A 15,749-nucleotide genomic window follows, 5' to 3' on the forward strand; every position below is an offset into this window, starting at 1 on the left:
CGATGTGTGAGATGCAGGCCCCCGCATGACAGGAAGGGAAAATTGGACCATTTAGCTTTTTTCTCCTGGTCCACATGGCTGCTCCATCCTCTCAGCTCATTTACCAAGCCATATTAACCTACATTGTCAAACCAAGGCGGTCATTTTGTGATAGAAAGCTCAAACGAACATAGCAGGATTATGCCCGAGGAGGGAGGGAGAGAGAGGGGGGGGGGGGGTTTAGTGGAGGTTGGAGAGGACTTCTGGCTGGTGGGCGGAGGTAGAAATCGGAGGACAATTGTAATGCGTGGAGTGGAGTGAGGAAGGTGCATCTCTTCAGGCTACACCTTAACTGTCCCTCCTGAGATCTTCTACCCTCCTGTTCTGTCCCTCCTGAGATCTACTACCTAGTAACTACCTTAACTGTCCCTCCTGAGATCTACTACCCCCCTGTACTGTTTCTCCTGAGACATCTACTACCCCCTTGTACTGTTTCTCCTGAGACACCTACTACCCCCTGTACTGTTTCTCTTGAGACATCTACTACCCCCCTGTACTGTTTCTCTTGAGACATCTACTACCCCCCTGTACTGTTTCTCCTGAGATACCTACTACTACCCCCCTGTACTGTTTCTCTTGAGACATCTACTACCCCCCTGTACTGTTTCTCCTGAGACATCTACTACCCCCCTGTACTGTTTCTCTTGAGACATCTACTACCCCCCTGTACTGTTTCTCCTGAGACATCTACTACCCCCTGTACTGTTTATCTTGAGACACCTACTACCCCCCTGTACTGTTTCTCCTGAGACATCTACTACCCCCTGTACTGTTTCTCTTGAGACATCTACTACCCCCCTGTGCTGTTTCTCCTGAGACATCTACTACCCCCTGTACTGTTTCTCTTGAGACATCTACTACCCCCCTGTACTGTTTCTCTTGAGACATCTACTACCCCCCTATACTGTTTCTCTTGAGACATCTACTACCCCCTGTACTGTTCCTCCTGACACATCTACTACCCCCCTGTACTGTTTCTCCTGTGTCATAATTTGTATTTTTTAAAATTATAATTATCTCCCTTCTTCTAGCACGACGACTGCCAATGGCCCCAGGACTGAGCTTAGATAACTTTTTCCTGCTACGACTGGTGGATAGATGATTCACTTACTTAGTCAAATGTATTGATTGTAAGTCGCTTTGGAATAAGGCGTCTGCTAAATGCCAAAAATGTAAATGTAAAATGCAAGCAGTCCTCAACATGCAAGTTCCCTCTAGCTCTTTGGATGGGCTCAGCCAAACCTCCATTTCTATTCCATAATATATCATAATGCTATAATGCTGTTTAGCTGACGCTTTAATACAAAGCGACTTACGTTGCAGTGAGGGAGGGCATACAGTATATATGGTCCCAGCAGGAATCGAACCCCAAACTTAAGCAGTATTAGTGCCGTGCTCTACCGACTGAGCCTCAGAGGACTTGTCCTCAAACCTGTCTCTATATCCAGAACAACCTGGGAAATATATAGGCTAAATTAGTTGCATTTTATGTTGAATTGGTTTCAATTCTAATTAATATGTCAAATACAGTACAACAAATTCCCATAGTCTCAACGCCATGGGAGAATACTGAAATACTCAGTATGGGCACTTACTGAGTGGGGATGAGGCTTTCTTCAGCCAACATGAGAGCTTTTAGGAGAGAGTGTGCATCAGGGGAGGCTGGTGGAGGTAGAAATCAGAGGACGGGGTCACTATAATGGAATGGAACGAGGAATGGTATCACGTGTTTGATTCTTAATTCCATTTCATGCATTAAAATGAGCCTGTCGTCCAATTTCTGCCTCCACCAGCCTGGAGTATGTGGAGTCATGACACACAGGCACAACTTGTTATGGGGCCTGACTATCAAAAAGTCACTCCAGAAAGGCGAAGACCCCCTGTGAAGTTCAATTAGAAGTGCTAGTCAGCTTACTGTAGGCGTACTGTAGGAGAGTGCAGATCACAGACTGAAAGCCAGGCCAGGTGACTGATTGCAGGTAGAGGACGGTGTTGTTTGTGTATGCATTTATCATAATATATCTGTATTATATAATAATAATAATAACAACAACAACAACAACAATAATAATAATACATTTTATTTGTAAAGCACTTTTCATTTGATCAATCTCAAAGTACATAGAACTGAATGAATTCACAAAAATAAAACTAACCAGAAAAACAAACGATACACTATAAACAACTAAGAAGACTACAGGAAGGCCTGTCTGAATTGGTGAGGTTCTAGTCCTGTTCTGAAGGAGGAGTCTGGGCTGTCTCAGTAGCTCATTCCATATGGGCCAACCCACTGACATGTGGGGTAAAGGCTGACTGCATACTGTACTATACATAGTGTACATACCTAGGGTTGATGACATACAACAAGCCGTCATGTCAAAGGAAGACTCCAACGGTAGTCAGGGTGATCTTCTAAATGACTTAAATGTAAATGTAATGTAAATGTAAATCTAATGTTTAACAGGAGACAAGAAGGTTGGACAGAGAATTTACTGTATATTTTACATTTACTACTTATTTAATGTAATTAATTAAAGATGTCTCTCCGACTGACCGGTCCGCTGTAAGATGAATCTGTAAATATGTTAATTCTGTTATCTGTTATTCTATTTAAGATTTTACAGTATATCGTCATCATAATGTATAAACACATCATAAACACAACACACGCTGTTGTCATGATATTCACTTAATGCTTGGAAGCAAAAATGGTCAAAGCCAAGCAGCAAAATCTCTTCAGGTTGTTCAGAGAACCCCTCATGCACAGGGCCGGATTAAATGGATAGATCAGTATCTGGTGAAAATGTCCCCAAGTAGGGCAAATCATTGTTCAGCTCTTGACAGGTTATTAAAGTGATCAGATTGTACGTTTTCAAATGATGTGTCATACATTGAAATATTTGAACAAGATATGCTTATTTGAATGTTTGTACACCTTAAACCAAATACTGCTACTATTGCGTTGGTAGCTAGCTAGCAGCTAAGAAGGAACATCTCTATGAACATCTAACTGCATGTTTAGCATATCACAATATGCTGATAGAACATCAACATGCTAAAAGCACCAAACTAAACATAATTAGATGATGAAATGAAATGACTGCTGTTTGTTATATTGAGAGGGCTCTTCAACATTTAAACTTTCGTAATATAAAAAAATGCTTTTTGGTCATTTGCGCGACTTGAGAATTGCCGACATGCAGACCTTTTCACCAGACCGAGTCACATATGACTTTTTTGTGCTTTTCTGCACCCGAAAGAAGAAGAAGAAGAATGTTGCTGCTGCTAATATACAGTGATGATCTTCACTGAACCGCCAGAAGTATTTTTCCCTGCACATTGGTGCTAACATAACGTTGTGTATGTTTAAAAAAAAAAAAAAATATATATATGTTACGGTACATGTGGGAATACGGTACATGTGGGAAAACTAGGGTTAGGGTTAGGTGCTACGTCGACTTGGTACATGCTGGCATGTCTAACCCTAACCCTAATCCTATCCCTATCCCTAACCCTAACCTTAACCGTAGCACCCTAGTACCTAACCCTAACCCTAGTTTTCCCACATGTACCGTGTTCCCACATGTACCGTAACAAAGTAACATATATATATATATATATATATATATATAAACATTTTAGATCGGATTTGTATATTTTTTAAATATTTAAATATATGTTTAACATTATTTAGGGCAGGAACTATTTCTCTTCGGCGAGGCGTTTGTGTCAGCTGGTAATGATGATGATGCTACTGCTGGTTTTGCAGGTTTGGGTCAGTCAGTCTTGAGCGGAACCGAGTCTTTGTCAGAGTCAGTTTTGAAAAGAACTGCTCACAGCAGTAGATCGCCCCAAAAACTGATGCAAACTTCAGTGCATGTCTCCTCAGAATGGGAAAATCCTCAGCACGTACAGTTTGTAGAACTCCAGCAGAGGGAGGTTGTTGTACCTAGCTTTGAGCTCGTCATTGCTTTGCAGCTCAAGGATTTCAGGTTGTAGGTTGTCAGGCACATCAGCTGGTTCCACATTAAATGGCGTGGCAAATGTGTTCAGTTCCCCTTTCTTACTTTTCATGTCCTGGAACCTCTCTCCAAATGCCTGGAGGAGTCTTGCACACTCAGCAGCATATTCAGATGTCACAGCAGGCTTTTGTTCTTGCAGAGTGGGAAAGTGGACAGTGTTTCCCCTTTCCAGTTGCACTTGCCACAGCTTTAGTTTAGCTTCAAATGATTTCACATTTGATTGCAGAGAGCTGAGAAGCTGGTTGGGACCTTGGAGCTTGACGTTCAGCTCTGACAGGTAATGTCCACCATGAAGCCCAAATCACACAAACACTTCTTATCACTGACTTCCATGACAGGTTTCCCCTTCATCTCCATGAACTGTTTCACTTCTTTTCTCAGTGAGTAAAACCATGTGAGCATATTTCCGCGACTCAGCCAGCGCACCTCACAGTGGTAAACCAGATCTCCGTACTCTGACTCTAGTTCACTCAGAAGCTCTTTGACCTGGCGGCTGTTCAGCCCTCTGCTTTTGATGACATTTATGGTGGAAACGACAGTTGTCATCACATTGTTGAGCTTCAGGGACTGTGCACACAGATTCTCTTGGTGTATGATACAGTGGCATACAACTAAGAATTTGTTTTTCCACGGACCAGTTTTCGGTCGGACCGGAGTTTCCTGTCCCTCAGTGAAAACAGTCCGACTGTTCCTTGGTAGACACATGGACATCTGGAGATGGAGTTGAGAAGTGCCTTTTGTAAATAAATAGACTAGCAGAATGTAGATTCCGTCGGCCGATAAAATGAAACATGTTTGAAAAGATCTGGAGCCCTGCGACGGCCCCTCCGACGGGATCGGCGGTCCTCCCATTGCGTCTCTGAGCCTGTCACACTAAACGAGTGTCGGAGACGGCGCGTCCCCGGGTTTGCAACGACGGGTGGATTTTGTCGCCGACCGCAAAAACTGGTAAATTGGGGTTAAATCGGGGTTAAAACGAGAGAGAAAAACTGGAAATCTCTTGCGGTGTCCTTCAGTGTTTTCTCAATATCTTGTGCCATGTCAGTAATCCGATCTGAGACAGTTCTTCGAGACAAACTGACACTTTGGAACAATTTTACTTTGTCCGGTGCGAGCAGCTCCGCCGCGGCAATAAAACACTCCTTGACAAATTCTCCTTCTGAATGTGGCCTCAGCTTTTTAGCGATTAGCTCACTCACCACAAAACTAGCATGCGTAATGTTGTCTCGGTCAGATTGTGGTCTTGTGAAGACTGCTTGTTGAGCACCCAAACTCCGCCGAAGAGCGTTAACTTTATCCAAGCGTATTTGTCCTTTCAACTTGTCCAGGTTAGCATGTTTCGAGCTGACAGCTGTCCGTCACTGACCCTGAACGTGACACGTTTTATCTAAATAATTGCTCACTGGAGATTTTTTTTTGTTGCTTTTGTTTATTTTTATGAATTGCCTCGCGGGCCAGATCAAACGGTCTTGCGGGCCTTATAACGGCCCGGGAGGCGGAGGTTCCCCACCCCTGATTTAGGCAGTTGATGTTCTTTACCCCTTTCTGTCTGGGGCCCCTGGTGGTAAGGAGGCCCTAGGCATGTGCCTAGAATACCTATGCCTATATCCGGCCCTGCTCAGGCATTCAAAGTTGTTAATTGTCCTCTGTCGGTCTCGTAATCCATTGGGACTCCCAACACTATTCTTCTTAACCAGTGTTATTTAGAACCCCCCCCCACACACACCCCCTCAGGCCATCCTGTCACAAGCTCAAGAGGCTAGACTAATTAATCTGTTGCCTGGCAACATCTGGCAGAGGCATGATTTATGGCAAACAATCTGCACACCTGTTAGGACCAGACGAGGAGGACTGGGGAGCGGCTTGTTATTGTGTCCTCTAACAGGCCACCGCTCACACTGGGTAAATAACCAATCCCCAAATTGAGTTTGATTGCTAAATTTGCATATGTTTTGCTCCCTTTGCCCTGGGCTGGAGAAGAGAAGAAAGTTTATTGGATGGACGAGTTTTCTAAAGAAAGCAATTATACCTCAAGGGTGTTTAGACAGCAGGTGTATTGACATTGTTCGGAAGAATCCATCAGGTTTGATCGAATCTCACAATGCTCCCCTGATTGTGATCACGTCCATGCAGACGGAGTTTGAGGCAATTACAGTTTTTTTTAGATAAACACACCATCTCTGTGGGTATGATACTGTCTCTTTCTGGAACGTTCTGCGCTCTTATCACCTCGTGACAAAACAAACTCTGTTCGAAAAAAGTCTGTTAATTGTTGATGTGTCGGGGTGCTCGGTGGTGTCACACACTAATGCGTGTACTATATAGTCGTAAGGTTTCTGGTTCGATTCCGACCCTCGATTAGGGTTGCGACCTTTCTCACTACAAAATACGGGACAAAAGATGGTGTGCCACTGCACAGGGTAGGCGGGGGGGCTTGCAGGAATTGGCGCATTTACTTTTATACGTACACATGAGAGGGCCTGTGATTATTCGAGAGAAGGGAGGTCCCATATATTCATCCAGGCCAAAATACAGGAGATCTCGGCTAATACCTACAGTATATAGAGATAGATAGATAGATAGATAGATAGATAGATAGATATTGATGTGGTGAAGTACTTGCAAAGACATGGCAGCTTCGGAAATCGTGTCGCTTCACGTTGGTCAGGCTGTTTTTTTGGCAGCCTCTCTTTGCGAACACAAAGACACGGTCTGTCCTCTCCGCATACCTCCAGGTCTGACTCATCCAAAACAATAGGTACTTCACATGTGTTTTGACAGTAATGTCAACTCAGACACATAGGGAATGGTATGGTATGGCCTCAAAACCTGTCAGCTTAACACTGTGCTTTCAGGAAACATAGGCTACAGTGTTTAAGCCTTTGTAAGCTTTTGTAAGACTTTGTAAAGGATGTGTGTGTGTGTGGTATTTAGCTGTTTAGCTCAAATATGAACGTAACCTTACATACCTATGACCTATGACCTTAGTCAGTGGAGGTTGGTGGAGGTTAGAAATCGTGAGGACAGGCTCATTATCGGAATCCCTCATCTCTCATCCCTCATTAAAGGGAACCAAGATGGCGCATAGGCTGCCGTGCTTTGGGCCCCTGAACAACATTGTCATTTTTAAATTACATTTTATTGTTATTTTGTGTTATTTTACCCTCTAAAGTAGCTGGCTACCTTAGACGTGACAGAGACACACTACTGCACATGAGAGACTTGACGACCACTTACCCCAAACTGGAGTTTTTACACTGGGGGGGGGGGGGGGGGGGCTCGCTCAAGACCACGGGCAAACAATAGAGGTGGCGGCCAAAAGGGCGCAGAGCCGGAGTACAGGTGAGACTGAGACGGCGTGAGAACAAAGTCCGCTCCCGAGCATTCTACTAAGTAAGTAAGTAAGTCAAACTTTATTTATATAGCGCCCTTCACAGCACGAATGCACAGGGTGCTTTACGTCATAAATAAGGGATAAAGTGAAGAAAAGCGCTGATATGATGCGTTTTGTGTAGCTATGTGCAAGATGCTGTGTGCCTATCAAATATTGCAATACTCATTGTGTAACCTTAAACATACTTTAAGTGTGTCCACTCTCAGGACATAAACTGACCACTCTGAGTCAGCATGCGTTTCTGTAACTGGACCTGAGCCAAATATAGAGATGGGGACCAGTTGGGATCTAAGGACAGTGGAGCCTTGTGGTGGTCAGCCAGGTGGTAGACTTATATGGGTACTGGGGTCAATAGATCAGTATATTTGGGAACGAACGGTCAGCTGACTGAGAGTCAGGTAACTGGTGACCGGAACAAACAAACCGTTATGGTAGGGAAGCAGAGGCAAGCTAGCTTCTAACTTTAGTATGTAAACATGTATGACGGGTGACCGATGATTGGCAAGGGACAGCTGTTTCCGGTGTCAGCGGAAATCTAGCATATAAGGCCGCTGCAAAGTGTCATTAGGCGCGAGTCTCTCACCGTTGCTTGCCGTGTGTTGAGAGAGGCTGGCCCAGCGCTGTGTAATGGATTAAACTTTATCTTAATTGTCTATCTCGAGCATTAATTAATTATCATAAGGAAGCAACACCTCTCGGTCTCCGCATTCATCTGGCATTCATCTTATCAAATTGGCGTTTAACGAACAGGATCCTAGATTCAGCGAGACAGGTGAGGCAGATAAACACAGTGTGGTTGTGTGCTTAGCCTGAATTGTTGTTCTAGAGGGAAAAACCTGTAATTTTTTTCCTTGAATGAAGGAAAGGGGATGAATTTGATGATGGGGGGGCCAATGACTAGATTTGACTAAATATTAAAGGTTGAGTGTTGATGTGTACATAAAGGTCATTTATTCACACATAGGATAATGCGTTATAAAAAGGACAGAGCTGCTAGGTGTCACTCTGGAGGAGATTAATACTGACACTGGATATTGATTAATTCATAGAAGAATTGATTAAACGGAATTGGGCATTCCGGGGGTTTTTATTTGTTTATCTGTAAGGTACAGACATATTGAGGTATTTGACAGGAAATAAGGTGAACTGCAGATCACGCTTAAGTCTAGGTATTGTGTTTCTCTGTAAGGTACAGAAATAAAGTATTGTGGTTATCTGTATGGTACAGAAATATGGTATTGTGTCATAGCACAGGAATTGAAACTATGAAGTAGAATGTTGATTAAGATGGTTAAATGAATAAGGTATTGACACGCAAGTGGTTATGGTATGTAAGTTGAAGTGTGATCTAAAGAAAGTGTTTAAGTGGCCTAGTAATGTGGGTTTATGATAATGAAAGATATAGGTCAGCGGTAAAAAGACAGTTGTAGGACGATAAGAAGTTGAACGGATACGGTATTTGTGTTAATGTTAGAGCGCAACAGATTTGAGTGACAAGATTGATTTATTGAGACAGGAGAGAACAGATGAGACGTGGATTTAAATGACCTTGATGAGACGCAATGCAACAGACTGAATTAAAGTATATGACACGAATGGTGTAACTATAAAGCTCTAACGAGACAATTTAGATAAAAGAATTCCTTTTTACTAACATTGTGTGCAGTGTAATTAATCAAACATGGGGAATCGAATGTCTAGGACAGCAAATTGTGAAAAACGGATTATTAAGTACAAGTCGGTTAGGGACTTGCCACGAGGGGAAAAGAAATCTATTAAGAAACTATTGGAAATTGATCCACACATAATTGATATTCCGATAAAATACACTGATACAGTGACACCAAAAGGATGGATTTTACTTAAATTAGGACCATTCTATGCAGAACCGTTTCTAACAAAGATTGCGGAATGGAGTGACGATAATTTCCCAAGTATCGGGAGTTTTGAAAAGAATAAACTAAAGATTATTGATGAATATTTGATATCAAACAAAAGCATTTGCGACCCATTATGGGATATTGATTACATGAAAGAAGTCTATCAAGCATGGGTAATAATGTCTAATCAATGGCCTGGTAATATTGTCAGAAAGAAGGAACACAATAGGTCTAACCCTATACCCAAGGTAAAGGAGATACGGAGCGTGTCTCCTCCTGTACAGCCGGAACAGGCGGAGCAGTCTGTGATACGCAGCGTAATCCGGGTGCAGGCACCATTGTTAAATATAGAGGAGAAAGTACTGTATAAACCATTAACCCTGATTGACGTATCTGCAATCATAGTCGACGCACCCAGACCCTTGATTAACCCAAAAGGATTCATAAATTGGTATAAAACAATGTTGCTCCATGGTAATTTGAATGGCACGGATTTAAGATACATTCTGATCACGTTAATGCCAGATGTTGAAATTGATACTTTGATAAATGCTTGTGAAACTTTGAATGAAGATAATGATGGGCCATGTAGAGGTAATACAATTAATGAACGATTCCCATGGCTTAATAAACAACACAAAGTGACTCACATTGAACAATTAACCACATTTCTAAACGAACATGCCAGTCAAAACCGTGATATCTCACAAATTCTGAACTGTAAACGTAAGCCTAATGAAACAATGTCTGACTTTGTAATCAGATTCCAAAATACCTGGAGAGAAAAGGCGAATTTGGAATTAGATGACAAACCTAACGCATTCTTTACAAATATGATTCTAGATGGTATTGGAGACGATGCGAAAAACTTTAAATTATCGACACCAGACATTTTCTCAATGACACCAGCATTGATTGAAAAACGAATAAGGGAATTAGAAGCTTTGGGATTGTTTAATAAGCGATACCAACCACAAGTCTTGGAGCTGGCGCAATACGCGGACCTAGAGGGTTGGAATGAATACTAAGCATTATGGGTAATGAAGTCTTACGTGAAGCATGTCGAGTGATAGAGTTATAGGGAAATCATTGAGTTAAGTAATAATAATCCTTGTATTGATTAACATATTGTAAACAAATGATAAAGAGTGAAATGAATAACTATTGTATTTTCAGGACAAGCTAAATAGCTTAGCACAAACAGCAAAAGGTGGTAAGAGACACGAGTGCACTTGTGCTCCACAACGCTGCACCAGGGACGACGCTCTGAACCAACACTATTAATAGAACTGCCCTTGCAAACAAGACGCAGCTCGGTGACACAGACACGCAGAGAACACATAGAAGTGTTAGACATGAAAATATAGTTGTCTCTTATTGTAATTATCATACAATTCTGCATTGACTCAGTAAACGTAACATTTGAATTTACTTAGTAAACAGAGACATGCATTGATGACTGTTGATGTTCACACAAGCAAAGAGGAATATGTGACATTTTGATTGATGAATAATCCCGAACGGACAACACAACTCTTGCCAATTCTATCTCCTGACAGAAAAAAAAAAAAACTGAGCGACGGACTGAAAACGGGGGCGTTGCTGAGGGCCGATCTAACAGAAGTGGGGGCTGAAATGACAGTGAACGATTGACGGATGAGAGAAAGGGGAAACCACAAATGATAATTCTCTGTGTAACTGTAAACGAAAATGTTGTTTTTCTGTTTGAAAGCGGAAACATGATAATGACATGACAGACTACAGACTTTGATAAAGCAATTACACATACGAATATGACGGTATTTTACACAATCAACAGTGTTAATCGGCCAACAGCTGAATGCACGAGCATTACACATTGATGCAACATTTATGATAAAGAACCATTCACACTGACTCAAGAGTGTCTCTGATAAATCTACTAAAACCAACGGGTGATTGACTGAGAAATATTTGATTATAAGAAAGGGATAGAACATTTAAATGTTCACAGCAAATTTAAATCTTAATGCAAAAAAAAAAAAAAAAGCTTATAGTGTACATAGACCAACGGGGAAGTATTCAAGCTATCAGTAACGATTGTGATCAGAATTTCTAACATACGGGTAGAATAGAACCTATCTACCTCATTAAAAGTATGCTTATGGGAATTGACTCAGATTGCACATTGACAGTAAATAAACTAAGTATTGAAGAACTGATTTGGATATTAAAGGGACGGTTCACGGTTTTTCACAACACGTCCTAGTTTGATACCCATGGCATGAACGTCAAATGACAAATCTTTTTGTTTCCTCTAGGAGCATTGATGAAGGACGAGTTAACCATTTTGAGAGAAACTAAATGTCTGTCTACCTGTACTTAACGATTGTGCAATCCCTGTATCTAAAAATGTCTCAGCAGGCAAGTGCAGAACTCACTAGAGGGGGGGGACCACAGGGGGCCCAACCCACTCTCAACTCTGACGATGAGACCCAAGCAAAGGGGAAAACACGTATTATGAAACGATTACTGATTCCAGTACCATAATGATAACTATCTCTGCTATTAACAATTATTCTTGATGTTGTTGTGAATTAAGATTGAAACTAGGACAAGAGATACCGGACAGACGATGCGTGACGGGAGACACCGTGTGATCCTGGCCTCATTGTGCATAAGATGGATGGCCACAATTCTATCGGTTCTGTATACGCTCTGGGTGTTAACTAACGAAACAGACTTTACTTTAACTGAAGACTCTGACACTAATCTTGTTCGCATGCGTCGTGACATCCAGGGAGTTAAACCAAATAGCGCACTAGACTCAGTTGCAGGAGTTTGCCAGTTTGTTGACAATTGTTGTACGTATTCACCACAACAGGAGTAAACCTTTAAGATCAGACAATGGGGACATAGAACAATAGGGGAGAGAAAAGTAGGGGGTAAGGATTTAGAGTTTCAATAACACTGTTAAAACATTTGAGCAAGCAGCATGAGGGTGAATGAAATAATTTCTACTGTGAGTCTCTCAATAACACAGCAACAATACAAGAGGACGAGAAGGCGAAAGACAACAATGTTCCAGCGTCTCAGATAGTGCCTCATTGCGACCGGAAAAGCATGATGGTCCCTCTGTTGAAGATCGACCTAGGATATCGAAGACACCTAAAGAAAAGGATTGAAGATATCCCTATTTGTTAAAAATGTATAATTATGTAACAAACTATGGAAAAACATGTGATTTGAATTAATGATGGAAATGATACCTACTTCATTTGTAATGAGTAGTTAGACATAGCAATGAGAAACCTATTTGGATATTTTCTCCTTTAAACAACAAAGGTTTTTATCCAAAGGAGGTGATTATTAATCAGAGTAGTTAACCACAAAGTGACCTTTTACTCATGCCAAGTCAATTGTGGAGTGAGATGTTTGTTCACTTTGTCAGGCCACATGACTGGGAACTTGCATTTGTCCATGGGAAAAGTCATTTAAAGACGATTCCGGGGGAGGAATGCGGGATCTCAACCATGGGGAAAGAAAGAGAAATAATTAAAGTTACTGTCCATTAGAGAAGACAAAAAAGAGTGAGCTGATATGATGCGTTTTGTGTAGCTATGTGCAAGATGCTGTGTGCCTATCAAATATTGCAATACTCATTGTGTAACCTTAAACATACTTTAAGTGTGTCCACTCTCAGGACATAAACTGACCACTCTGAGTCAGCATGCGTTTCTGTAACTGGACCTGAGCCAAATATAGAGATGGGGACCAGTTGGGATCTAAGGACAGTGGAGCCTTGTGGTGGTCAGCCAGGTGGTAGACTTATATGGGTACTGGGGTCAATAGATCAGTATATTTGGGAACGAACGGTCAGCTGACTGAGAGTCAGGTAACTGGTGACCGGAACAAACAAACCGTTATGGTAGGGAAGCAGAGGCAAGCTAGCTTCTAACTTTAGTATGTAAACATGTATGACGGGTGACCGATGATTGGCAAGGGACAGCTGTTTCCGGTGTCAGCGGAAATCTAGCATATAAGGCCGCTGCAAAGTGTCATTAGGCGCGAGTCTCTCACCGTTGCTTGCCGTGTGTTGAGAGAGGCTGGCCCAGCGCTGTGTAATGGATTAAACTTTATCTTAATTGTCTATCTCGAGCATTAATTAATTATCATAAGGAAGCAACACCTCTCGGTCTCCGCATTCATCTGGCATTCATCTTATCAAGCGCAAACAAACATCATCAAAAGAGATAAAAAAAAAAAAAAGAAACAAAGGAACACCCCAAAGGGGCAACATCAACAGAATATAAACAGGAACAGTAAGGTGGCTATAAGTGACTACCGGCCTGCCTAAACAGGTGAGTCTTTAAGTCGCGTTTAAAAACGAGTTCTGAGGGAGCGGCTCTCAGGTCAGGGGGGAGGGCGTTCCAGAGTCTTGGGGCCGTCACCTCAAACGCTCTGTCCCCTTTAGTTCTTAGTTTGGTCCTGGGTACGACCAGGAGCCTACTAGTCAACATTCAATCACTGGACAACGAGCTGTACGAGCTAAGAGCAAGGGCCTCCTTCCAAGGAGAAGCAAGGGAATGCAATATCAAGTAAGGGAGGAGGGGTGTGCTTCATGATCAACGATTCTTGGTGTAGTGGCCTGGGGTGGCCCAGTGGTCTAGCACTGCGGTCTACAGTTTTACATATGCCCATGTCGGCATGGGTTGGAATCTGGCCCATGCCCTGCTGACATGCCCTCTCTCCTTGCTCTCCTGTCTGTCTTCACTTAAATAAAATAATTTTTAAAAACAATGCTCAGTGTAAACCAGAGAGTGTTCATTCCCTCAAGTATTTCTGCTCCTCCGACCTGGAATACCTTGCGTTGCTATGTCGACCATACTGGCTGTCTCGGGAATTCACCGGCATTATAGCAATGCGGTTAGCAACATGGAAAACAAACACCCAGAGGCCGCTGTCATCGAGGTTGGTGACTTCAACAGCATCACAACTTGTCAACTGTCCAAATGTCTCACTTATGTCTTACTATTTATACTTATTTCTGTACTATTGTCACTCCATTTTATCTTGACTCATCTTGCCTGTTGCCTTATTCTCTTGTGCTGCAATGTCAGGAACCGAAGCCTAAGAATTTTACTCTCTTACACTTCAAGTTCAAGTTTATTGTCATATGTATTAATACAATGACATTCTTCAGCCTCGTCTCTCTCTGTAGTATCACACACAACAACATAATCCACAATACATCAAAACAATACAGTACAAGGTGCTTAGTGCAGGGTGTAAAGTGCCAAGTGCAGTGCGCATGGTTCAGCTGTTCAGCAACCTAACTGCCTGTGGGAAGAAACTATTTCTGAGGCGGGTGGTGTGTGAGTTAATACTTCTACTGTATAGCGTTTTTCGGGATGGGAGGAGTGTGAATAGTGCATAGGCCGGGTGGCTGGTGTCTTTAATGATGTTTTGAGCTTTCTTTATATAGCGGGTGTTGAAGATGTTATTGAGTTGTGGCAGTTCTGTGTTGATTATTTTGGCTGCAGTCTTCGCTGTCCTCTGTAAGCGTCTACCATCCTGGGCAGTCAGGTTGCTTGTGTAATGTGCTATACGACTTAAATTATAATGCATGGAATGAAACACATGATACTGTTCCTCATTCCATTTCATACATTACAATGATCCAATCCTCCGATTTCTGCCTCCCCTGATGTAGATTCCTGTGGCCTCTTCTCTTTGTTTATGAGTATCATAATGGATGTCGTCACTGAGAAAGACCCTGTTTGTCTTCCAGCTCATTGGTTCAGGTTGTAGTGCAGGACCACCTGCCTCACTCAGGATCAGCAGAAGCCCATCTTTAAACAGTTGGTTACACCAGAGACTAATTAAATCAGGGATCTATTAATTGGGTTCCACCGCAGTCAAGAGCCACAAATTAGAACAGTATTCCGGGAACTCATTCTGCAGACAGTGGTTATAATTGCATGGTGGTCACAAATGCAATTATACACTTATTCATTGCTTCGCTCACCCTCTTTCCCCCACAACCCAATGCCAGGCTAATGCATTTACTTGATATCAGTATAATATAATTATTTAATGAGCTTATCTATTATATTTCCACACTCTTAGTTTTCTAATGAACCACGTGTTTAAGACAATACGAGACGTGTACATCTGAGGTAACTGATGCACACGTTCATGTCTGTTAGCATTTTGGCTATGTCTCAATCTCCTCTCCACCCTCATATCTGATAACCTTCAAGGTGGATAATCACAATTCTACAACGTACCCCATTCCCTCCACGCCATAATTGTATGCATAACACAGCGTCCATCAGGCCCAGAGGAGAAACATTTCCATGCCCTTTTGTCGTCGTTGTTTTTGCTGATAATTAATTTGCGGCGTAATTACATCATCTAGAATGCCTCTGTATG

The sequence above is a fragment of the Nansenia antarctica genome, assembly GCF_963989245.1.
Source record: "Nansenia antarctica genome assembly, chromosome: 14".
NCBI classification, from domain to species: Eukaryota; Metazoa; Chordata; class Actinopteri; order Argentiniformes; family Microstomatidae; genus Nansenia; species Nansenia antarctica.